The 25,081-nt window shown below is 41.2% G+C and overlaps 1 protein-coding gene across 1 annotated transcript in view; it reads right to left on the bottom strand.

The window, feature by feature from the left end:
* Positions 1–6,196, bottom strand: part of LOC121688071 (lethal(3)malignant brain tumor-like protein 4) — an 87,057-nt gene extending 80,861 nt beyond the window's left edge. The window contains exon 1 of the mRNA XM_042067404.1: positions 6,116–6,196. The gene's annotated coding sequence lies outside the window, so the exon portion shown is untranslated. The remainder of the gene's footprint in view (positions 1–6,115) is intronic.
* Positions 6,197–25,081: the final 18,885 nt, after the last annotated feature.

Consider the following 25,081-nt stretch of genomic DNA (forward strand, 5'->3'; position numbering starts at 1 on the left):
ACAAAACATTTGTCATGAATGTCTCAGACTGTTGATTTGTCAAAATATGCTAAAACACCTTATTGTAATAATATATTTTTTAAACCACAGCAGCATCAGAGAAAGGCTTGACAGACATAAACAATTACCACGCATCTCAAGAGAGTTCAAGACAGGAGAAATCAATTCCATTTCATCCATTATGGGCCAATCTAGATTAAGGTATTGTTCAGCAGTGGCAAATGAGCCCTGTTACACACATTGCAGAGAGGTACCGGCCTGCATTTAATCAGCGTAATGGCCGCCAGGGGGGCCATGCATGTAAACACTTAGGGAGAGGCAGAGACGGACCCAGCGATAAATCCTCACTCTCTCAGCCGTTTAGTAGCTGGACCTGGACATGATCACACATCAATGACATAATCCATATTTAAAAAAAACAACTTTACCTGAGTTGGAAAGATTAGCGTTACTGATGTGAAACATACATAATGCAATCACATGAATCAGGGATGATCACAATAATTGAATGAGTATTTTTCATTATATGCATCAGTATTGTTTTCTGCCAGCTGAGTTTTTTCATCACACTTATTAACATTTGTCAAGGCTTTAGGAGTTAATCCTTACGCAAACATCAGCCACTAATCTGCAGCCTAATAAAGAGCAAAGAGGAGACAGACGCCAGCAGAGCCAGAAAAGAATCCATCTGATTCCTTTTGTTTCCAGCAAAATAGAGGCAACGTCTGATTATTCTGCGCTTGCTCAAACACTTCTATTACAAAGACGATAAAATCTAGGCTACAAATGAGGGAATCAAAAAACTGCTTTTGCAATCAAGTCACAATTCAGCCTGTCTCTGAGATCCTTAAAGTCCTTCAGCCAACTCTAAATCAGATCCCCTTCTCTCTGGTTAGGCACTTCAGTGGGGTAATTGCTGGCACTTTGACTCTGTGAAGACACACTACATTCTGAACAACTGTTGCTCTCACTCACTGTAAGCCCATCAGGTGAAAAGATAAACCGTAATCTCCCTTAATCTGAGTGTAATACATGTAGGTGCTCCATAGACAGCGATGATGAAGACATATCTCTGACACATCAGCGGGTGAGCTCATTATTGTAGTTGCGGTCCACTGCGTGCTGACGTCCTTTAATCTCCACGTCATCGGAGACCGTCCATCTCACTCAGGCTTTTTGGGGGAATTCAAAACATCCACCTGGCAAAACTGACCTTTCAGCTGTTAAGGTGCATATTAAAATGTCAGTTCCTGCCATGTTTATAGATTCCCTATCTCGCTTATCACTGTGCTTCCCCGTAAATTATTACGGGAATCTTATCAGACCAAATCAGACACCTGAGAGGATCAACAAGTGGTCTAGACTCTCATTGTCCTCCCGTCAGGATCCACTCTGCAAGTGTTTAATCCGTCAGCTCAAATATCCTTCATAGAAATCAATATTGTTTTTTCTCGACCCATGGCCTTTTTTGTCCTTCTTTAGCTGATGGTGAACTCAAACAAGCAGCGGGGTAGAACCAAGCTGAGGCTCCCCCCCCCCCTGCAGCAATGCCGTTCATTTGCATCTGCAGATTTGCACTAAGTCCAGTGCTTTTTCCCCCTTCCTCCCGCTTTCAGCCTATTAGACGATGAATAATGTTTTGTCTCAGGCAACAATATCTTTTATCAGACCACCCACCCCTTCCATTTGGGCACAAGGAAGAAGGAGTGTGTATGGGATGGGTGGGGATGGTGGAGATAAAGCTCAGGTTTTAGTTCCTGTATTAAGCAAACACCCTGGTCCTCTTTCAGTGCTAAAGAACAACTCAATGGGCCCGCAGACCAGCTTGTCGGCTGATGTCCACCTCTTTTCTAACGGTGCGTGTGTGTGGTTGAGGGGGGTATGCAGTCGCTCTATCGACATCATGTGCGCCGGCGCATCATCCATCAGAGAGAGACAGGCCCTCGCTGAGTGATTAACATCTGCACATGTTGTGACAAAAACGTGGCACGCGGGGTAATTGGATTTCAACAACAGCGACCACGAGGCCACCGGAGTGCAGGCCTTTCCCCAACACCCCTCCACACCAGGCTCACACAATGGAAGAACATGGAGGGAATTTGTTTTTTTTTTTTTTTAAATAAAAAAATAAATAAAAAAACAAACTACTTTTGGAAATTGAAGGTGGCTGTCTGCTGAGTGGGTCTATAAAGACCAGACTTGTGCTTTGACGTTGGTCACTGCAATGCAAGCAGGCAGCAGGAAGAGGCAAGGGTTTAACATGAGATTCATTCTACCACAAATTACTACAGATGAAGAGCCAACTTTTTCAGATTGAGGGGAGGGGGTACACATGGTTAGGGGCAAACTGTGGGAATGTTGTCTAATTGGAAGCGTCTCCCATTCGGGACCTGACAGGGATTAAGCGCCCCTGCTGCTGGTTACGGCTCGGGCCATGTCTGCTAGGCTACATGAGGATCACAGCTGGATGGGAATGGAGGGCAGATGAAACGCGGTCGGTCCCATTTTCCACAGTACACACTACAGCGGACTGCGCTTGGATCTGGAATGATGGCACACCAAGGACCAGATCACTGTGTTAACTGGAGGTCCTGGATGAGACCTTAAAAAAAACAGATGCTGTCTGCATCAAAGCACCCTACAATAAAACATCCCTATTCCACTTTCTTTTCTCACGTTTCTTCCACAATGCAGCAAGTTACATATTATGTAGATTGCTTTACGATCCATGATCAAAAAACTGCATTTTTTTTTCATTTACATTCATATTTTCTCAATTAACATATTGTTACACAGATCAACGTAACACTGAGATTCTACTAAAGTTAATGCTACTCTTTACCAATGTCCAACTTTACCAATCTTGACTTGTTAACACCTTGTTCTACCAGTTTAGCTACAGATACAGTACAGTCTGTACAGACAGAAAGACAGTAGCCTAGGCTGTCAGGTTGGAGGCAGGGGTGTTGTAAGTGTGTGTGTGTCGCTGGGGGGGGGGGGGGGGAGATCATAAAAACCACCATTATCATTATCATTAATGAGATGCCTTCCGAAGACATAAAAAATATTCTATCACAACAATATCCAATATAAGTCCCAAACGTTAGCAGCATCCCTGGTGAGAGGCATTTGGAGTTTAACTTAAACAAAACAAACAGACTTAGTAAGCAAACAGACACCAAGTGGATGCAGCCGACACATTATCTACTCGAACATAATAGTTTAAATGCTCAGGTGGAATCAGAGCATCAACACACACCAACATCTGACGTAAAAGTCAATAGCGGACTAAATGAAGCTTATGAGCCGTTTTTCAACAGAATCACTCACAGCTGTCCCTTTTGTTTGAGTAAGGCTAAAAAAAGATTCTCATTTATGCTTTTTCCCCCCTTTTTAAAATGAATACCATGCCACGTGAATGGACGACATTCACTTTTGTGAGGCAGTGTGTGGAATTCAAAGCAGTACTGTTTTCAGGCATTTGACATTTGCCAACATCTTCGGGAGCTGAGCAACATTCATGTGCCCCTGATGTGTCATTTTCTTTCCTCCCATTCAAATGTAAAACAATGGACAGACAGGCCGTGCACAGAGAGGGTCGCTTTTTCGTCTTTTCACCATTGACCACCAAACAACAACAGAAAACATCAGCAGACGACTGATCTTATCTACCATCTGATAAACTGTTTGCAGGAACTCTGGGAAGCAGGAGCAGCATAAATATGAAACAACTATGATCATCTAGTATTACAGACTAAGATCAGGTAAACTATCTTGGCAACACTCACTGCACTTAAGAAACAGAGTGAGAAAAAGGGTCAAAGAGTAGGCCACCGTGTATTCTTCAGCACACAAACCTGTTGTTTAATTGCTATAGAGGCTAACCTGGGCTCTCAAAGGAACGCGACCCAATGACACTATGCACCTGCCAACTTTCAGTATTAATGTGAAGCAATAACAACATAAAACAACCCCACTCCCTATCCATGAAGATGACTGATCATTGATTTGTTTTGGTTTTCAATTAAAAACCCACAGAGCCATTTGGCTCCCATTAGAAGGAAATGCTCCACTGAATATAAACGAAAATAGCCTAAACGATGGCACCATTTAAGCTACTTCAGTTTGACTCATTAATACATTTAAGCTTACTTCATAAATGCATTGTCTGGCAGAGGAAGGAGTTTCTACATCAGATAAAAATGCAAACTAACTGTGCAATAGCAGCTGGCAACATTGTGTAGATGCCAAGTGTGGAATGAGAAGCACCACTGGATAGACACAACACATCAAAGATCCAAGCTCACTCGTTTATCTTCAGATTCAAGATCAGAGGACCTCATGCCCAATACCTTTAGCATCTTAGAGCTAAAAAAGGCTCCAGGGAGGTTATTAAGCAATCAACAGAAAACATGAGTCCTGACTCTGTGAGTGAGTGAGAAGGCTGAGTATGTAATATGCTCTCTGCTATTGCCTGGCATGCTAGTGGAAAATTCCCCATCTTTGTTGCAAACTCACTCTCTAAGCAAGACTTAGCCTGGATAGGACATTTGTGGGGGGTTACAACTGAAGAAATCTATAATTTTCATTTTCAGTGAAAGTTTAAAATGTTTGTGAGAGCCCCTCTCGGTACACCCAAAATTCATGTATAATCTTAATACAGTTGAACAGGAAGTACCGTGTGACAGCCATACAAACAGTGAGAAGCAGGAAGCATTATGAACTACTTCCCGACATTGACCTCACTATAAAATAGCTCAACAAGCCTCCTCTGAGATGTATTTATCTACAGTAGCCTAGGCTACAGAGAGAAGAGCACTCCTTCACAAACCATTTCTCTGCTAAATATGTTTGATACCAAACTCAAGGCATATCATTCAAGAAAAAATAAACACAACTTTTTTTACAAACTCCCACAAAGAAAAGAAAAGATACCTAAATGTGGTAGTAGAACAGAATAAAGCTATTACACCAAGCTTACTGACCCATGCTTAGCCAAAGTAGCTGTGGTCACTCCAGACCCGCTTCATCTTTCAAAAACCCACTTTTAGGACTTTTAAAATTGTGCTGTAACAAGTATGCTTAATTAGGAGCATGCAGTTATTAGGTTGTGTTTTTGTTGTCTAAAACTCAACAGGTGCACACTTTCCGTTTGTCTGCTTTCTTCTTTCACTTTATGTTTTCAATGCTAATAACTTAATAAATTAACATTACTCAATACGTTTCTTTAAAGAAAAAAAGAGACCTTAACCTACCTGTGGTGAGGTTATTTTTCTTAAACATAGCCATCTATGCCTACTAAATGTAATCTAACTAGAAACAAAAACAAAGTAGGCTAGAATGCAACAAAGCCTGCTCTTTAAAAAACAGTTACAAAGTTGGTAAGCAAACGCAAAAAAGGGACGCAGGTTTACAGTATTATTTGCCTGGAACGTTCGGAAAAATGACATATTTTATTAAGAATGGTAAGGATGCTAGTTCAGACTTATGGAAAAACAAACATACAATTACTAGTGGACACCACTCCACCCAAATGGAAAACAAAATGAAAATACAGAATAAAGTGATACACATAGAATAATATGGGTTATAACAAAAATAAAACTATTTAGTTTGGCGATAAACCTCTTCCCATATTAAGTGCAAACACAAACTGGCCAGGAATTTCAGTTTACGAGGAAGAGTTTTAATTGTAGCATACAAAATTGGTGGCGTGAAAAAAAATGTCCAAAGGAAACATTTCCGAGTGCAGAATTATAGTTTCACTTAGCAAGTCAAGCTAGCTTCGCAATGTTTACACTAATATGTCATATGTTTGATCATTAAATATCGACAAAATGAGGACTTTAACGCCATTGCGGAGTATTCTTTGTATCTATTGGGTCATCATCTGAAAGAAGGGGCATCTTATTATATGTTAGCTTGCTTAATAGGAGAAAACATGAGATTAGCAAGGATAGCCATCTCAACGCATTTAAATACGAAATGTGAACGCGACCACGACTTCGAATTGTGTTCATATCAATTTGTGGAGCTTTCCTAAAGTGTGTGATTCGTCATCCCTAAAAACAAACTACAGTAACCCAGAGGTTGTATGAAATTATTAATTCCTTACCCACTCGCAGTCGGTTTACCCCTCAACGTTGTGACAGCAGAAACAGGGTTCTTTCGACGCTTTGCGCATGCTCCAGAACAGCCCTCTACTGGAGGTAAAACTACATATTAGATGGGACTTCAGCAGGTGTGAACGACGAGGGCAAGTATAGAGAAAAAAAAGTAAATTAATAATAAACGTAGAAACGTAAGGTTTTGCCAATAGGCTATTCGTCATGCTACACACATCTTTGAAATAATTCTCCAGACATATAGGCTTATCATACAAAAACATAAATAATGACAATGACAGTTTTAGGACTACAAATATATTGCCTGCAAATTCACTATGTAGGCTATGCCAACAAGGTGCGTGCAAATGAAATGCACACAGTGAGACACACACATTCCATTACAGATAATATCCATTTACTGTAAGTTTGAATTGATCTGCAGTAACCCTACTAAGGGTGATGATGCACCACTGATGGAACCTGCTGTAGTAAGATAAACATTACATGAACTCTCAATCATCATTTAGTTAAGGGTATAAATTGTATCAATATGCAGCTGTCTACTCACCAATACTGTGATAGAATGAAAATGCATAGTTTTAAATAATTAGGCCTATGTCTTTTTGGCTCAACAAGTAGGCACATTGAGCATGTACTTGTGACTTTTAGCATTTTGATTTACCAGCTGAGGTGCAGGAATTATTCATTATGTTTTATGACCTGTGAGCCTATATTGTGAGAGACTCAGAAGCACTCACATACTACTAGTGCTACTGAAAGTGTTAATTTGTATTATATAAAAGTATGATATCAAATCATGCAGTTTTTCCAGCAGACAAATAAAATACATTCACAAATATCAAATACTGGTTGTATGCTATATCTAAATCTAAATAACTAAATGTGTGCTGCTCTGCTTATATCATATCTAAAATTCCCTTGCTTAAGGAATAAACTAGTATTTTTTGCAGACAAGGTATTTTTCATCAAAAGAGAGAAACCATGAGTTTGATAACTCTTATATTCATGTATTTCAGCTATTTTATCTTATCTCATACTCAGTGAAATCTGTCTGCATTCTCAGCATGCCATTAACCAATGTGTAGGAAACGTCCTTCCCTCATTGTGAGACATAAACATTACAGTATTCATTTGAAGACTAAACATAGAGTATTGGGACATAGTGGGGCTTTTCAACTTTCAATCATGTACATCTGACAGTGTATGTTGGAATATTGAACACAGACTCATGTCTTGGACCATTTCCCTTTGACTTGAAGCTTTGCCTCCTGCTCAGTATGCAGATGCTAACCAAGGAGGATAAGCAGATGCCCAGATAAATGAATAGAGCAAACTCATTTATCGACACATTAAGTGAAGGCCAACCAGACGAGAGCCCCCCTCCCCCCACACACACACACCCGTCCAAAACAGAGAACTTGAGGGATGCTCACAAAGGCATGAAAAAGAACAGATGGTAGTTTGGAGGAAGTGGTGAGGGCGGTTGAGGGATGAGAGAGGGGGTGTGTGTGGAGTGGGGTCAGTCGGAGGGGGGTGTGACATCCTTTGGGACAAGAGAGCGAGAGACCAAGGGGCTCAGAGAGCCATGTCTTTCTGACAGCCCCCATTCGGAGGGGGGCTCAGCAGAACTGCCAGTGTTGCTGCTGCTGCCAGGGGCTCTTCCTTGGCACAGACAGGTGGCACAGTATTGCTATAGCAGCAGCTGGCAACGAGTCCTTTAAACAATATCCTGTATGGATCGGGCACTGTCATCGGATATGCAGCTGCTGGAGCTACCTTCAGGTGGAAGAGAGAAGTTGGGATATTCCACCTCAGTTGCTACTCTGCAATGCTTTTTTCCATCATGCTGCCAATCTTTCCTGCTCTGTGTTTAACCCAAGTGGAAAAAGTGCTACCTGGCAAGAGGAGGATTATGGATTTTCTGTCACAGATGTTTTCTTGCCTTCCTTTTCACTCTTGTTAGAGCATACAATGTATTTGATTTGTGTAATTGAAAACATAATATTTTAACAGAACAATATAGCCCCTCTGTCTCTCTCTTTCTCTCTCTCTCTCTCTCTCTTTCTCTCTCTCTCTCTCTCTCTCTCTCTCACTCTCACAACCAAATATTTTTGTTATTGATGCCCTTTAGTGTGTCAACAGAGATTTGTATCTGTTTTATAAAATTGTTGGCAAAGACAAAAAGTGTTTATTGTAGTATGAACAGTTAACAGTTCTGTACTAAATGCCAGAAAATATAACTCGAATACTGTAAATATGTAAGCAATATGACATGAGTGGGGGTGGGGATGATAAAGGATAAAGGATAACGCCACTGCTGTAATTTGGCCGTAAGTGCATCAATGCAGGAGAGAGACATACTGTAATTGTGTATTTTATGTTTATCATATGAGGGAAGTGAAAGGGGAAGGTAGGATGTAAGGGGGAAAAACAAAAGCAGATATACATAGCCAGGCAAAGTGTTTGAGAGAGGGTGTTTCTGCATGGCAAAAGCTAACCTTATAATAGTGATGTAGTACTCGAGTCCGGTCTCGGACTCGAGTCCGGTCTCGAGACCAATTTCTGCTTTCTCGGTCTCGTCTCGGACTCGTTCCTTCAAAGACTCGGTCTTGACTCGGTCTCGGACCACAGTGGGAGGAGAAGGACTCGTAATTTCAGACCGAGTCCTCGAGACCAACGCATTTTTTATGTTCATATAAAAAAACAGACAACACATAACAACAATAATAATAAAATGCAATGTTGACCGGCATTATTTGAAAATGACATCCCATGGTGCAATGCAAAGATACTGCCGTCAGAGCCGTTTATTTATCTCTATGGCTCTGCTGCCGGTGAGTGTCTGTAGGTCAGCATAGTCCATATTAAGACGTTAAGACTGCTCCTCTAAACAATTCCCAATCTAGCTTAGTCTGTAGGCCTAACTGTTGATTATTAACTGGGGTGATATTAAATTATGAATATTAAAACTGCAATTTTTTTATGGTCTTGGTCTCGACTCGGTCTCGACTCCTAAAGGACTCGGTCTCGACTCGGACTTGCTTCCTCAAAGACTCGGTCTTGACTCGGACTCGACTGTATTTGAAAACCAACAGACTCGGTCTCGACTCGGTCTCGACCCTTCAAAGACTCGGTCTTGACTCGGACTCGGCATAGGCGGTCTCGTCCCCATCACTACCTTATAATGTTGCTCACTGAGGACGTTTGCAACAGGCCGTTTCTCACTACTCACTCCTCCGCACATGGAGAGAGAGAAAGAGAAAGACTCAGCTACATCTTGATTAGAGAGAGAGAGAGAGAGAGAGAGAGATAGAGACAGAGACAGAGGGAAGAAAGAGAAAGGGGTGGAAAGAAGGAAGGATGACATGACATGACTCGTGTCTTCTGTGCACTGGAGATGTGTCTTAAAGCATTTGGAAGACATGTCTGTTTTCCAAAAAGGTTCCAAAGCAATTCTACTTCTTCACTACACAAGCTACAGTAGCTTCAGGCAGAGGTTGATAGATACAGGAGAGTGTAAGAAAAACAATACAAGATGCATGAGATTAATGATAGAGTAATAATTGGCTGTCACTCTTATTCTGAAACCAGAAACTTCATGTTGGCAGGCAATTAAAGTGAAGCTCAAAATATCTAAAAGATTTTAAATATTTTTGACCTTATTTTTAATTATCCAACATGCCAAAACTTGTAAAACGTGTGGGTGATCAAGATGTTCCAAGGGTTATTTTTTGATTTGCAACCCTGGTATTTTTCTTTTTTTAATAAATATGTTGTGATTGTATAATTCAATGAATAGAATCTATGCTTCTACATTTTTCTCCTGACCTTCTAGATCCAACCACGGTATGCATATAATGAGATTCACTCACGGGAATCCGAGAACTTTGCATCCACTTTGTAAGCACATGCACATTATTCGACACCAGGGGGTGCTATAAGGTCACTAGAATAACATATCCCCGATAACGCCGTCTCACATGCAAAGACGACATGCGACGACCATTGCATCTATGATTGCATCCCTCAAAATGTAGTTAACTAGCTGCACTTAAGGAAATATAGCCTGATACAGAATATATAGTCTGGAAGGTCCACAAAGACTGAACAAGGAGTCTAATTATGAGTCTGTGATTACAGGCGAGAATGGAAGACTTCTCAATTATTTATTTAAATCTAATCTGGTGATATGAATTATGCATGCCGGGCACAAAACTCACAGGGCACAAAAACGCTGTATTATTAAGAATGCAACATTTGAGAATATGATATCAGATGTCACCAGTCCAAAGCCGTATACGGATAATGATCATTATTTCATTGCAATTCAAGGTGCAATTTGGCGATATCTGTCAGACATAAACGACTGTAGGGGGCAGTAGTTTGACATGAATTTGAAGCTTTCCCGAACTTCAGATCGTCCTGACTTCCGCTGCATGAAGCAGAAACAGAATAAATGTATTAATTTGTACAGTATGGCGCGCCATTACGCAGAGCGGTACAAAATATGACCGCCGCCCAGTCCTGCACAGTCTCTCCGCAAAAATAAATCACATGTCAATTTGTCTCCATCTCCTACTCCATCCCCTACTCTTGCAACTTTTTTGTATGTAAATTAGTGTGTGCATGTGTGCATTTGCTTTTGTATATAATGCTTCTCTGTGTGTGCGTTTTCGCTTGTGAGTGTGTGTGTGTGTGTGTGTGTGTGTGTGTGTGTGTGTGTGTGTGTGCATGTGTCTGCTTGCCTACATGTGTGTGTGTGTGTGTAAAGTAAAGTAAAGTAAAGTATACTTTATTGTCCCCAAGAAGGAATTTGTCTTGGGCTTCATGATCACTGCATCAGTGTGTGTGTGTGTGTGTGTGTGTGTGTGTGTGTGTGTGTGTGGGTGTGTTTGTGCATGCATGCCTGTATGTGTTTGTGTTTATGTGTGTGTGTATGGCGTGCGTGTGCTTATGTGAGCCTGTGTGTATGTGTGTGTGTGTGGGTCTGTGCGTGCATGTCTGTGTGTGTGCATGTGAGTGCGTGTATGCCTGCATGTCTATTGTGTGTATGTGTGTGCGTGTTTATGCGTGTGTGTGTGTTTATGTGTGTATGTGCATGTGTGCACATGTGTGAGTGTGTGCGTACCTCTATCTCTCTCTCTGTGTGTGCATACCTCTCTGCGTGTGTGTCTGAGCTTGTGTGTGTGTGTGTGTGTGTGTGTTTGTGTGTGTGTGTGTGTGTGTGTGTGTGTGTGTGTGTGTGTGTGTGTGCCTGCATATGTACATGTATCTTTATGTGGGTGTTTACGTGTGTGTGCCTGCATGTGTGTGCATGTATCTTTATGTGTGTGTGTCCGTGTGTTAATGACTGCGTGTGTGTGTGTGTGCATGCATAGTGTACAGTCAATAAATGTACACATATATTCCTTTATTGTATGGTCCCCCATGAGTGGAATTCCACAAAACTTAGCATACATTCAGAGGGTGTCATAATGATCCTACACTTCAAATTCCATGCAGTTTTGAACCTGCAGCCAAAGATACAGGTCTGCGATTACAATGCCTAGTTTTTGCTTTTTCATTTTTAACTAGGTGCTATACATCAAATGAGTGGTTATGGGATGGGTTGACATGGCCCCTTGAGACAAACATACTTAAAAAATGTGGTCCTCTAAAAGACCGGGGTCCACGAAATTTGTTGGGCATGTAGCCCCACAAGGATGACACGGAACTGTTTTTCGTTTTGATCCGTCGCCCTCCCGCCAGACGGACAAAAGGAGGGTCAGGCGGACACAGTTTTCTGTTAATATCTCGAGAACCATAGGGCCTAGGAGGATCACATTTTTTTTTGTATGTTGGTCTCAAGGGGCCATGTCAGCCCATCCCATAACCACTCATTTAATGTATAGTGCCACCTAGATAAAAATGAAAAACCAAAAATTTGTCGTAGCTAGGCTGACAGGGTCCAAACTGCACAAAATTGGAGGTGTAGGATCAGAGGATGTTCTGACATCCTCTGAATGCATGCCAAGTTTCATGGAATTCCGTCCATAGGGGGCCATACAGTACATTAATTTAGTGACTGTACACTAGGCCTTCACATACACACACAAACACACAGTCATGAACACACACACACATACATATACGCTTATCCAACTTTGGGCTGAAATTCGAATATATTCTAATATAAATATATTCGATAATAATAATAATATAAAATAATGATAATAATATCAAAATAATGAACTTGCTTTCCAAATCAAAGAATCAAAAGTTGGTCATGGCATGCACAGATCAACTGTGCTTTTGAATAGATATTTCTACCAGCATGCTTCAGGTGGCATGGATGTAGACACAAAGTATTTTTCCTTAATATAATGGCTGACCTAAGATATATGCAAGCATGATCACATGCTTTCCCAGATATAGGTAGGCTAGACTGTCTTGAAATATAGCCTTGCATATGAAGAGCTCTTTTCCAAAAGGATATAAATCCATTTTTGTAAACATTATTATTTGTTATTTAATTGTGTTTTTCAGGTAATATCAATAAAAGTGCCCAATTACAGTTCTGAAAACAAAATAATCATTTAAAAAATATATTTGTGAAAATGCATTAAAATGGAGGATTTTTGGAGGATTTTTGGAGCCAAACTCTTCTTGCCCCCCCCCCCCCCCCCCCCCCCTCATTTTGGTGTGCCACCCCACGCTGGCGCCACATACATGTACACACGCATGCACACACACGCACACACACACACACACACACACACAAACACACACACATACCACATACACATACACACACACGCATGCAGGCAAGCAGACACACACACACCCCATTACCCCCACACACAACCAATATGTTGTGTGCGAACAAACGAAAACACACACAGAGAAGCACACATATACACAAAAGCAAACGCACACATGCACACACTCATTTATACGCAGAAGTTGCAAGAGTAGGGGATGGAATTGACAAATGTGATTTATTTTTGCAGAGAGAATTTGCAGGACTGAGCGGTAATCTAGCTCATGTGTGGAACAGGGTGTTGAATTCTGAGAATACAACCTTAAGAAAGAGGAGATGTGGCAATGTTGGCAAAAACAACTACTGTGTTGGTGTTCTTAGTATTACTGTGTGTGTGTGTGTGTGTGTGTGTGTGTGTGTGTGTGTGTGTGTGTGTGTGTGTGTGCGTGCGTGACTGCGTGTGTGTATGTGTGTTTTGGTTTGTTTACAAGTATGTGGGAAAGACTTGGAGTTGGATATTTCTTTATATATAGCTTTCTTTTTTTTAAAAGATCTCACAATCCCACATACAGTAGCCTAATCTCACATGACACACTTATACAGTAACATATACTGTTACTGTCACTCGTAATAGGATTATAATTCTTGTTGATTTTTATTTTCTTTCATTCAGCGGTTTTGTTTACTGTAGGTAGGGTGTGTTCTGGCACATACACTGGACAAGTCATAGCATTACAATGGAAATGTCCCTTATCTGAACCCTTTACTCAACCAGTCCCAGCATGACACTGCCCACCATCAGCCATTTGAACGCAAAGTCATATCACCCCACAGGCTATTGTTAAAAACATTGTATGCTGTAATTGGGGGCATTTTAAAAATGTTTCTCAGTCAAAACTCAAAAAGTTCTCCAGAGTATTTAGATCAGAGGTCTTCACATTATCCTTTGCAATATTACTTCAGGCATGAGCCTTTGTTGTTAGATTGTGAAATTGGATCAGTGATCTGCACATTCTCACAGACATGCCTCTCTGTCCTTGGATTGTGATTGTTACATTACGCCATTTAATCACTGAAAGTCTTTGCAGAGAAATGTCTTGCATGCTCATGTACAATGAGAAGGTCACCAGAAAGAAGTGTGCTGTGCGTGGCCTTATCACTGTTTAGATAAATTCATCCCTGTGTTTGTCTGACCGAGTCAACGCATTTTATTTGAATGAGTCGTGTGCAAAAAAGGACATGGTGACATCTTCGTGAGTTTGGCCTGAAACACAGGATTTGGTAGATTGATATCAGGGCACATCATGGCGTTCTCAAATGTCTGAGATGTTTGTTTAGGGAAAGCGTTTGTTGAAAGCAAGCAGGAAATGAATCTGGTAGATTTGCATGTGAGACGTGACTGGTTTAGATGTATTTCCTTTTTCCTGTCTGCGACAAGCAGAAGAAAACAGTGTTTTATTAATCAAACTAAAGATCATGCATGATGAGATGTTACACTTCAGTCACCCGTGTCACTCAGTCACAGCTGCATAAACCTCAGTTAGAAAAAAAACACGACAACACTGTATTTCTACCTGCAAAATGTGCAAAGTATGCAAAGCCCGGATGATGGTCGGATGACCGAAAGCTCTGCCTTTTATGAAAGAATCTAGCATGGATTAAAGTGTGCAGACAAGTTTTCTTGACTATTCACCTGCAAAATACCAAAATAATAACACAAGCACATGGATATCCTTTACTAGCAGGATGGTTACTAAATACACATACTTTCAGATATTTCCACACCACACTTATCATCAGAGATGGGAAATGGAGTTGGAATAAAAATCATATACATGTCAAATACATACAGTATAATGGACAAGCAGTCCACTATCAGGCCACACAGGCAGGAAAGGTGTAATGAGAGAGAATCACTTTATTTGTGAAGCTTTTTTGAAAGCTCTGTCTGCCTTTGTTTTGATTAATGGCATATGAGAACCCTGTCTGACCTACACGTCCATTAGTGGCGAGCTTGAGACGCAAGATATAAACCACACGCTCACCCGGCATCTCTGAAAGCAGTCATTAGACTCTGTGACAAACCAAGATATCGATCGCTTCACTGTCACAGTCTGGCCTAGCACACATCGGAGAATCAGTAACGCTGTGCAGAAACCACTAGCAGAGTACTGTAATGCTGAACTGGCTTTTTTTCACAAGCACCAAGAAAGATTTGTAGGAATAGCAAAACTCTGGTACACAAACCATCCAGTTACATCTCCAGTACATTATGTTTGATGCATCTCAAATTCATTCTTCTTGTTTTTATTTGGTTAACTTACAAACCAGCTGTGTGTGTGTGTTTTTTTTTTTAGTCCTTTGAAATAATGAGCATAATGTTAAGGTCACTGGGGGACACAGATGACCTTGTGTGGGAGGGCAGTAGGCTACTGGTTTGCTGATTTGACACAACAGGTGTATCGCAGGATATGGTGATGGTGAGGGACTGCCAAGCTGCAGCACTAGTTCTCTTTGAAATGGATATCAGAGGGGAGATTTCATAAGGGGAAGAGCATCAGGAAAGTGGCTCATATAGGAGATCAAACACAGAAGCAGGCTACTGACCGTCAGTGTTGACAGATTGTAAGAAAACGGAAACTCTTTCTCATGACATGTTTGTGCAACAAAACTAACCACATGAAAAATGATTTAACATGATTTAAAATGTTAAAATGTGATATGTGAATGATTGTATCATGCAATATTGTTTGTTTCGGTCATGAATCAGAACTGGCTGTGAGCAGCACAGATGAAGAATGAAGAGGTACAAGTTAGATCAAGTACTGTATTCCTAAAGTTTTTTTTTTTCTTTTAGGTGACCACAGTGTACTAAGTTGTCATGTTTATCACTGGAATGTAAAAGATTGATTCATTGACTCAGTTGGCAAAATATCAATCTCTGGGTGTCTTGAGTTGCTGAGCAGCAGAGTAAGTTCTTATCTACGTGCTGCTGCCAATGGAATGAAGGGGTCAATGGCCAGAATGCTCGGAACATTCCAGAGAGAAGACAAAAGGACGTTCCTGTTCCATTCACCCGATAGTGTCCAGCCCCGGCCTCCAGTGCCTTGCCTAGCCAACTCATTTCAGTCCATCTCTCTGCTCTCTGTCCACAAACAGAAACACACATCTGTGCAGGCATGGGCAGAATTGATGATACATGATCGTAAAATAGTATTTTTGTCATTGGTATTTTATTGGGTTGGAGAAAATGGCTTCGTATTTTCTATCAAAATACTTTATACAGTAGGTGTGTATTTTTGAAGTTTAAAAATACTGCCAAATATGTTTGGTAAAACCAATACTTTTGGTGATGTGATGACATCATAAAAGTGTGAAACAATGAATGTAGCCTCTGACTGGTGCTGACTTAGTAATTTGCCCAGACTTGTTGTGATCAGAATATTGAGAGGAAGATGATTCAGTGCAAGATGAGTAACATGCAGGTTGCTCACACACGATATAGTCCCTCTCTCACACGAACCCTCAAGTTTACTTGAAACTTTAATCATCCAATCGGAACACATTGAACGGGTTATGTGGATGCCCGGCAACATATTGCTCAAAAAGTTGCCCCATGTATGACCTAAAGTAACACAATGAAAAATCCATATTTATCTCCCTTGGCATCAATACAACACCATTTAGCGCTTACATGGTCCCAGTTAGTTAAAGACCAACTAAAAGGGTCATGATCCTACCTGATCAACAGCATTACACAGTGCAATATCAAGCATTCAAGGAATGTATTGACAATGTCAGAGACTTCATTCTCCATATTATATGTCAGTGTACCATGAGTTTGAAGTCGTTATTTTAATGTAATAGTATTAGAACTGCATTGGGTTGCTTTAAGCCCACATTCTGTCGGTATCAATAGGTTCGGTGGTTAGTTTGTACCACTTGACAATTTCAGTTGTGACTTTTTGAGAACTTTTTTTTAATACAGTATTTAGGCTGAGATGTAACAGACGGGTCAGCATAGTTGATCTGTTGACTGTTTGCAGATTTATGGCATGTCTCGTAAGCAGAGAAAAAGCTGTTGCTCTCAAACTCTGTTCTCTTAATCAGCAGAGTCAGTGATGAAGGAATAGATTACTGTAAATATATGGTTTGCAAAGTGGTTTCATGCTACCTATCTTTAGTATTTTCAAAATATAAAAATTAGGGCTGTCAATCGATTAAAAAAAATAATCTAATTAATTACATACTGTACTCTGTGATTAATTAATCTAAATTAATCGCATATCATTTTTGCTGTGAAAGTATTTTAAATATTTAAATTCAAATTAATCATTGAATAATCAGCATTAGTGACATTAAAGTTCAAAAACGGAATCGATTAATCTGCACTATTTTTTTAATCAGTTATTTTTTCTCAAATTAATTAATTAATTAATTGATTGTTTAATCAGTTATTATGACCGCCGCTAGCGAAGCTAGCGAAGCGGTCATATAGGGATTGTCAAAGTCCCCCCCTCCCGTCATCTACTTCCTGAATTTTTTGGTCAACGATACCCGGGACACCGAACCACTGGGACACATGAAATTTGGTGGGTATGTAGCCCCACTAGACTTTTACGGAAAAAAATTTGTCTCGTCCCCGGGGGCCACTCCCCCCCCCCCCCCCATGCTGGGCCCCCTGAACCGCAAAAAAAGCAGTTTTTCCTAAATAACTACCTGAACCGTGGCACTGAGGATGAAGAATCTTTTATGGTATGTTGGTCTCAAGGGCCCACATCAACCTGGCCCATAATCACTCATTTGTGATTTGCACCCCCCCCCCCCCCCGGTAAAAAAATGAAAATGCAATATTATTCTGCTTTAATCGCCCCTATCTTCAGTGAAGATGTTCAGAACTGCACCAAATTTTATGTGTATGATTGACCTGGCATTCTCTGGGGGTATGCCAAGTTTCGTACAATTTCATCCATGGGGGGGTCTAAACAAAATTAGATTATGTGTACATTTAGTGACTGTACACTCATTGGCCTGTAGATGGCGGTGCACACATATACACATGGACACATACACAGGCACCCACATACTATCGGTATTAGAATGGCTGATACATAATTACAAATTCAGTAGGATTAAAAGAAAGCCAAAATAAATATTCATCATCATCATCATGACTGCATTTCCAGTATTGGCGATAAGTAGTCGTTTGTCCACTAGATGGCGCATCGTTGCAGTGAGACGTAATTTTGTTGGAAGTTAAAAGTGGGTTGGAAAAACAATGGACACTTCCTACAAGGACTGTAGTTTACCGCAGAGAACGTCTAATAAGGATAGGACGATGTTCACATGAAATGTAATTCCCATTTCTTCTTGAAGCCGAAATAAATGATGTTTATCGGACATGCTTGGTTTTTACTGCCGGTACGTTAATCTTATAATATCAATAAGGACCTAGGTAATGTTACCGTAGCGTTGGTTGAGTGATGGAGGCCAATTCGATTGATTGCATTTGTAGAAAACTATAAATGCGGTGATACCAAGCAAGTTGACAGCAGCACTGTAATTGTATCTTTCGACTGTCATTTGTTGCACGTGCTACAAAATCATTCTGTGCAATGGAAGATTTACCAACATTACACCGGTCTGATACAGTTTTGCCTATACATGCGTGAGACTGAGACGCCTGTTATTGTTGTTTTAAGTGCGTGCAGGGTGTGAGAGGGGAATCGGTGTGCTTTGATTCCAGCTTGGTAGTTGTAGTCTGTGAAATTAAAAAGCACGTGTGTGTGAAGTATCCAAACAATGACACCTTCATTTCATTATGGCTGCTTTAGCAACACACCTTAAGCTACTGTGTAGTGGGTCCCATTTAGAAGTGGCTACTTCATTCGCGCTTTCCTTGACTCATGGAGCTGCGTGAATTTTATTACAACTTTTCGCCACGACATGGCAGTTTAAAGTCGATACTGTAAGGCGTAAGCCATTGGTTTCCAAAGGAGATTTTATTTGTGTCGCCAGCATAGCCTATTGACAATTTATGTTGTAAATAGGCCTACCTAATAAGCCTACCTGTAGCTTAGGGAAGCTAACAGCTTTCTATTAGGATCTAGTTTGTTAGTTACAGTTTTGTCATAACTCCCTGATGCATTTTTGCATTTAGAATAGCCAGAGCGTGGATATCTCAATCGGAAAATTAAACAATATCGGGTGCCTATGGACTAGGCTGGGTGAACACAGCCTGATCTGCCCGCTATTTATTTTTTGATTTCTTAAAAGATTGAGCTTGGTCTGGTGAAAGCCAGACTAGCCATGGACCTCAGTTACACAATGCAAGGGAACATGAATCAGCCTATATTTGCGCGAACAATAACGGACAACAGCTCTTCAACTTTGGCCCGTTAAAATGTGTATGAACAGTCTAGCGACGCATTTCATCAAGGCCCATTTGGACATGTCAGTTATTTGCACCACTGGTTAGATGTAAAACAGCATTTCGTTTCAGACTACTGTTACTTAATTTGTGCATTAACAATAACGTTTCAGACTACTGTTACTTAATTTGTGCATTGACAATAAATGAACTAAAGATGACTAAAATCTTATGTAGAAGAAGAAACATTCACAAAAAATCCATCCATCCAAAAATGACCTTTGTTTTTGATAGCTGTTGAAAACGGCATGGAACTGACAGAGATGTTTTTGTTGATAAATAAATAAATAAATAACATTATGTTGATACCTTTTGCTTTTCCCAAATACAATGTAGCCTACAGGTGTAAGTGACCTTTCATCAATCCAGTTGCAATGGAAGAACTGTGATGAACTGCCCTACTTGTGATTGTTTAGAGATTTTAAAGGTTTTATAACAATGCTACATCTTCTTTGGCTATTCTACAATCTATTCACCTTTTCAGCACCAGTAGGCTACTTTCTGTGCAGCCGCACACACACACTCAGGCATGCTAAACAAGCATACACAAAAGTTTCAAGAGTGGGGGATGGAGTAAAATATGGAGACAAATTGAAGTGTGATTTATTTTCGCGGAACGGATGTACAGGACTGAGCGGCGGTCATATTTTGTACCGCTATGCGGTACATCTAGTTTTGACAGCCCTAATAAAAATACAGTATTTGATTTTTTTTTTTTTTTTAGTTTATTTTGATACATTTGATACACTTCCATCCCTGCACATGTGAATGCACTATACACATACACAGAATAGCTAAATGGCTTTTGACTGTTTCCACTAGTATTTTACTGTGAATAAAAAAGCCCTATTCCCCACACTCCCTTCTGACACATATCTTCCTCCTGTTCCCTAGTACCACACACACACACACACACACAAGCCTCTACCCTCCTATTCCCACATTTCAACAGCTGCTCCTCTGCTTCCTAAACTGCCACCGTCTCATCCGACAGCCAGCGGGGACTCTGCGCCGGTCCATCCACTCATTAATACTGCAAACGTGTCCAGCGTCTAATGGCCTCTTTTCCCTTTTAGCCTCTGGGCCAGCGGGCATATTTATTTCATTAATGACGTGCGTGAAAACATGGCTGTGTGGCCAGACGGAAATGACTCCAGGCCACAAACGTCCGACAAGTGGTTTGGTTGGAAATAATGCCACGAGGCTTGCAATGTCTAGTGTCAATGTTTGAATGAACTGTATTGAAAGAAGATGGTGTTAGGAATATTTAGTGTGGTTTTCCTGTTATAGTTACATAGAGTTGTGTAACGCTTCCAGACAAGCCTTTGAGATCCGACAAAGCATCTTTACAGTTTGCAAACTCATTTCACTTCAAATATTTGAGGAGTTCTCCTATAAGGACATGCCAAGGAACTTTATCTCATTTTTTTTACGCATCAAGTGTGTTTGTGTGGGGTTACTCCAAGTTGTTCCATGTTTACGTAGCCCTCGCTCGGCGACCATTTTTTCTACTCTTCCCTTGCAGAGGTCGCCTGCAGAGGAAAGGGAAGGTTTGCGTGCTTGACCTACAAAGGAAGCAGGCTGTTGTGGGTCATGCCGCGGCTGTCAGTGAGAGAAGCCGGCCCTGTAAGACGGCCCTGCCAGGCGATATCCCTGCGGCCCGCATCGCCGCACGGACGGTTCATGTTTCCCACATCCAGCTCGCCCTAACACCCACCCCCATCCCCATCCCCACCCTGTGTTGTTTCCAGTGGCGCCGCCACCACTGCGGCGCTATCTCTATCTCTCCACTGCCTGGTGCCATCAGTGCAGGCTTCTGACTAAGGAGGTTTGTTTACAAGTGGCTGGCAAACTGGTTTCCAGTGTTTGAATGTGGCTGTAGCGGTGTCATCCTACCTGGCACATTTTATTTCTATAGAGTTGATTCTGAATCATACTAAAATGTAAAAATAACCCCACCTCCTTCTTAGTTGTACCTTCTCTCAGTGTTATATGGTGTGCATGTGTCCGTGTGTGTGTGTGTGTGTGTGTGTGTGGGGGGGGGGGGGGGGGGGGGGGGGTTGTTAACAGTATTTTTGATACAAAATTCACAACAATTCCTCCACCATTAGCTCTGCAGTAAGCTCTCTCTCATCTCTCTCATCTGATGACCTGATGGTCCTAAGAAACAACACATATCTTGATAGGGCCAGTATATGCTCCCTGAAGGAAGCATTACATTTGGAGGTGATAGAAATCCACTCTGAAATGCACACTCAAACACCCATAGGAAAGAATTGGGTGGTTACTGGGATGGCAATGGTTTGATTGAAATTAATCCTTCATAAATAATAAATGATGGCTGCTCACAGGGGGAGGTCTCTACAGTACACGACATACCATAATATGATGTGTAAGTGCATACTGTATGCTATGTACTGTAGCCTGGAAAATCCAGACCCTGGTAATGTAGAAAGATTAGGGTCTGGCCACGAACAATGTAATGGCCTAATTTTTTGATTGGTTCCCCGGGATGCAAGGGGTAAAGGTAACGTGCATCATTGCTCATTGCCAGAGAACTCTGGAACATCATTGCCTCTCGCGAGAACTCCAGGGTATATGCAGAGATTTAAAGAAACAAAACTGTTAAAATATATTCATAGCAAAATGTCTAACAGAAAGACACGACTAAATTGGATAGCTTGAGGTCATGAACCATCATGGTCATCATGGCACTATTGCATAAGATGTTTTGAGACTGAGAGACGTTAGCCTGACAGAGATAATATTTTCACTGTCTGTGTACACACCTTGAGGTTTAGAGCTCTCACACCAAGACGGTTAAAAAAAATCCATTACGTAGAAAAACCAACCTGTCCACCATGCAGCATGTCAATAGCATGCAGACATGTCAATAGCTTCCACAGATGGTCATCAGGGTAGAAATATTTGTTTAACCTCCGTAAGCAACTCTATTGGATGGGTCAGGGTGTGGGTATAATAGCCACGGCAGATATGGCCCAGGCTTGGTCCAGGCTCTCATCATGAGAGTGCGAGAGTGCCACACAAAAGTAAACGTCTCTACGGGAGGGCGTTTGCATTAGCAAGGTTTATTTCTCTCTCTTGGCTTGGCCTCATGACACTGGGGCCACTGGTTCAACACTTTATCTTCTCTGAAGCTTATTTGTGTTTTTGCTAAAGCAATGTCTGTCCCTCTCTCTGGTGTCTCTTTCGGTGGCCGGCTGCTGACGTTACACAGGGGTCATTTCAGCGGGCTGAAGGGGTGCTTGTTGAGGGGAGACAAAGGTCTGCTGTGGAGAGGGAAGAGTAAGAGAGAGATGAGATGAGAGGTCCCGCTGGCTGTGGAACTGTTTTCAGAGACCCTCACACACTGTAGCACAGGGCGGGAATAGACAGCAGTTTGTTCTCATCCAGCTGCCTGTCCGCGATGCCACTGCCTGTCATAACACACACACACACACACACACACACACACACAAACATACACACACACACATCTCAAACACCTGCATGCCAAACACACAAACATGCACACACACCAACACTTACAGTACAACACCCATATACACATGTGTGCACACATCCCTCACAGTCAAAACTACATTTTAGGTGCACAAAATACCGGTACATGAGGACATCCTGACACTCTTAGGTACAGATGTGTATGGAGACACGCACACAGACACGTGTACATGTACATGCAAGAATATTTGCACAAAGTCAGGCAGAGTTGTGCACTCACATGTCACAGTACCCTCACAAATGCAAACTCCAAATGATGGTCACCAAGATATTGTTTGAAAGTACCTACGTACCCCTCCTCAGCTTCACATATGCATTGAGGTTTGCCTGTTCCCAGTTCCTGGTACATTGTGGTGGTCTGGCCTCGACCTGATAAGAAAAGGGTCTAACTATTACTGCAGAGCAGACAGGGAACACCGACTTGAACTTCTCACATGGCTGACTTACCTGAAGGAGTGAGATGTTATCTCCCACTATTAAAATCTATTTTCTAGTGCATGAAGTATAGCTTTCAGTGTTTCCCGGTCCTTCCCCTTGCTGTCAGCCCATGGGAATGTGATAAGTGCATTATATATAAAGGGGGGGGGGGGGGGGGTTCTTTTCACCATGAAAGCACAGATACTTTAACCTGTTGAAAGACTAATCCTCTCAACTGACATGAGACGAAAGACACTCTTTAATTCCGAGGACCCTTGTGCCCCAAAAGGAAATTTGGAACAATATCTCAGGAAATATGGCTTTCTTGTTTTTTTTTCTATCGCATTAAAGAACAAGACAAACTGTCCTTTTAATTTTCCAGTTACATCAGCCAGGCTACCCTCCAGCTCTTTGGCAGCCAAGACTCCAATCCAATATGACTATCTATGGGCATTCTTGATTGTTTGGACCAGATGAGTAAAGGTTTGCATTGATGTTTAGACAGGATTTGACTGATTACTGAGGAATTACACAGCATAGGATGTGTGTATTGATGCTTTTGAAAACAAGAAATCAATTATTGTTTATGGGCAAAGTAGGTTGAAACAAAGAAAGGAATTTGTTGTTCATGTTTACACGGACATGCAAAGGAATAAAACAATTAAAATAGGTCTAAATGTACACAATTAGAGAAAACTATCTGGATGTAGAGAGTGTGTGAAAAGCTGGTGAAAAGCTGCAATTACCATTGCACTGTTAAACAATGGAGCAGGTAATGCTGAAGATCATTTGTAAAATGTTTCAAATGAAAATGAATCTTGTGAGCTGAGTTAGATGTCAGTTTATAGGTACTGTACCCGCCTTGAGGGACAGAAAATGGGAAATTGGAAAGTTGGATGAGATGAAAGAAGAACAAGCTGAGGTGAGAAAGGCTGTGCATTAATTTCCTCCGAGGTGGATCTTGGCACCCTAATGGATTTCTCAGTCCTTTTGGGTGCCTGTGTTCTGAAATGTACAGTATCTAGGTCAGTATGCACAGGGAATGGATTAGTCTCATTTAGTCCTGGGAAATGTGCAGGCAAATGTAACATCTGGGGCTGTATCACACACATGCATGTTTAGTGCCTGACAAGTCAAAATGGAGTAGGCCTACTGCCAGCAACCCAATTCAAAAAAGATAGTCACACAATATTGGTTTGTGAGCCTGTTGAGTCTCACTGTTATGTAGTCTAGGTGAAGTCTTTGAATGGAATTGAAGTAGGCTAGGCTATGCAATTATTTTAAATGTTGATGAGTAGCCTAACTTTCTTATTCCTGTAACTATGGTAAGCTGATTGTGGTGCTTTAAAATGGAGAGGAAAGCCCCCCACATATGGGGTCTAACATGGCAGTTGTCAAAATAGAGTCAATATTCATTATTAAGTAGGCATCACAGGGGGTCACTCCCGTCATGTGAGTCCGGGGATACCCGGGGCACACAAAGGCAGTGCATGAAGTGGTCAGTGTAATCTCATCCTAACTTACCAACCTTGACTGATGGACACACAATGATTGACCTTTACGTTATTGAAGGATTTTTACCCCAAGCTTACGTGCGTGTCAAGCTGACAGGGAAAAATACAGAGGAAAAAACGTGTGGAAGTGGGGAAAAAGATTGTGTTGTCAATGATTTGTTTTCTCAACCATTTCAAAACACGTAGACGAGCGTTCAGGGTGCAAATTACACACTGCATAATGAAACTAAAACCTCTCCGCAAACTGAATGAAAACTGAAAGACTTTCTGTTTGCATAAATGTGTGTATAAAAATAAACGTCAACCCTGATTGGCCGTGCGCTGCAGTATC

This window comes from Alosa sapidissima, chromosome 17 (assembly GCF_018492685.1).
Source record: "Alosa sapidissima isolate fAloSap1 chromosome 17, fAloSap1.pri, whole genome shotgun sequence".
In the NCBI taxonomy this organism is placed as follows: Eukaryota; Metazoa; Chordata; class Actinopteri; order Clupeiformes; family Clupeidae; genus Alosa; species Alosa sapidissima.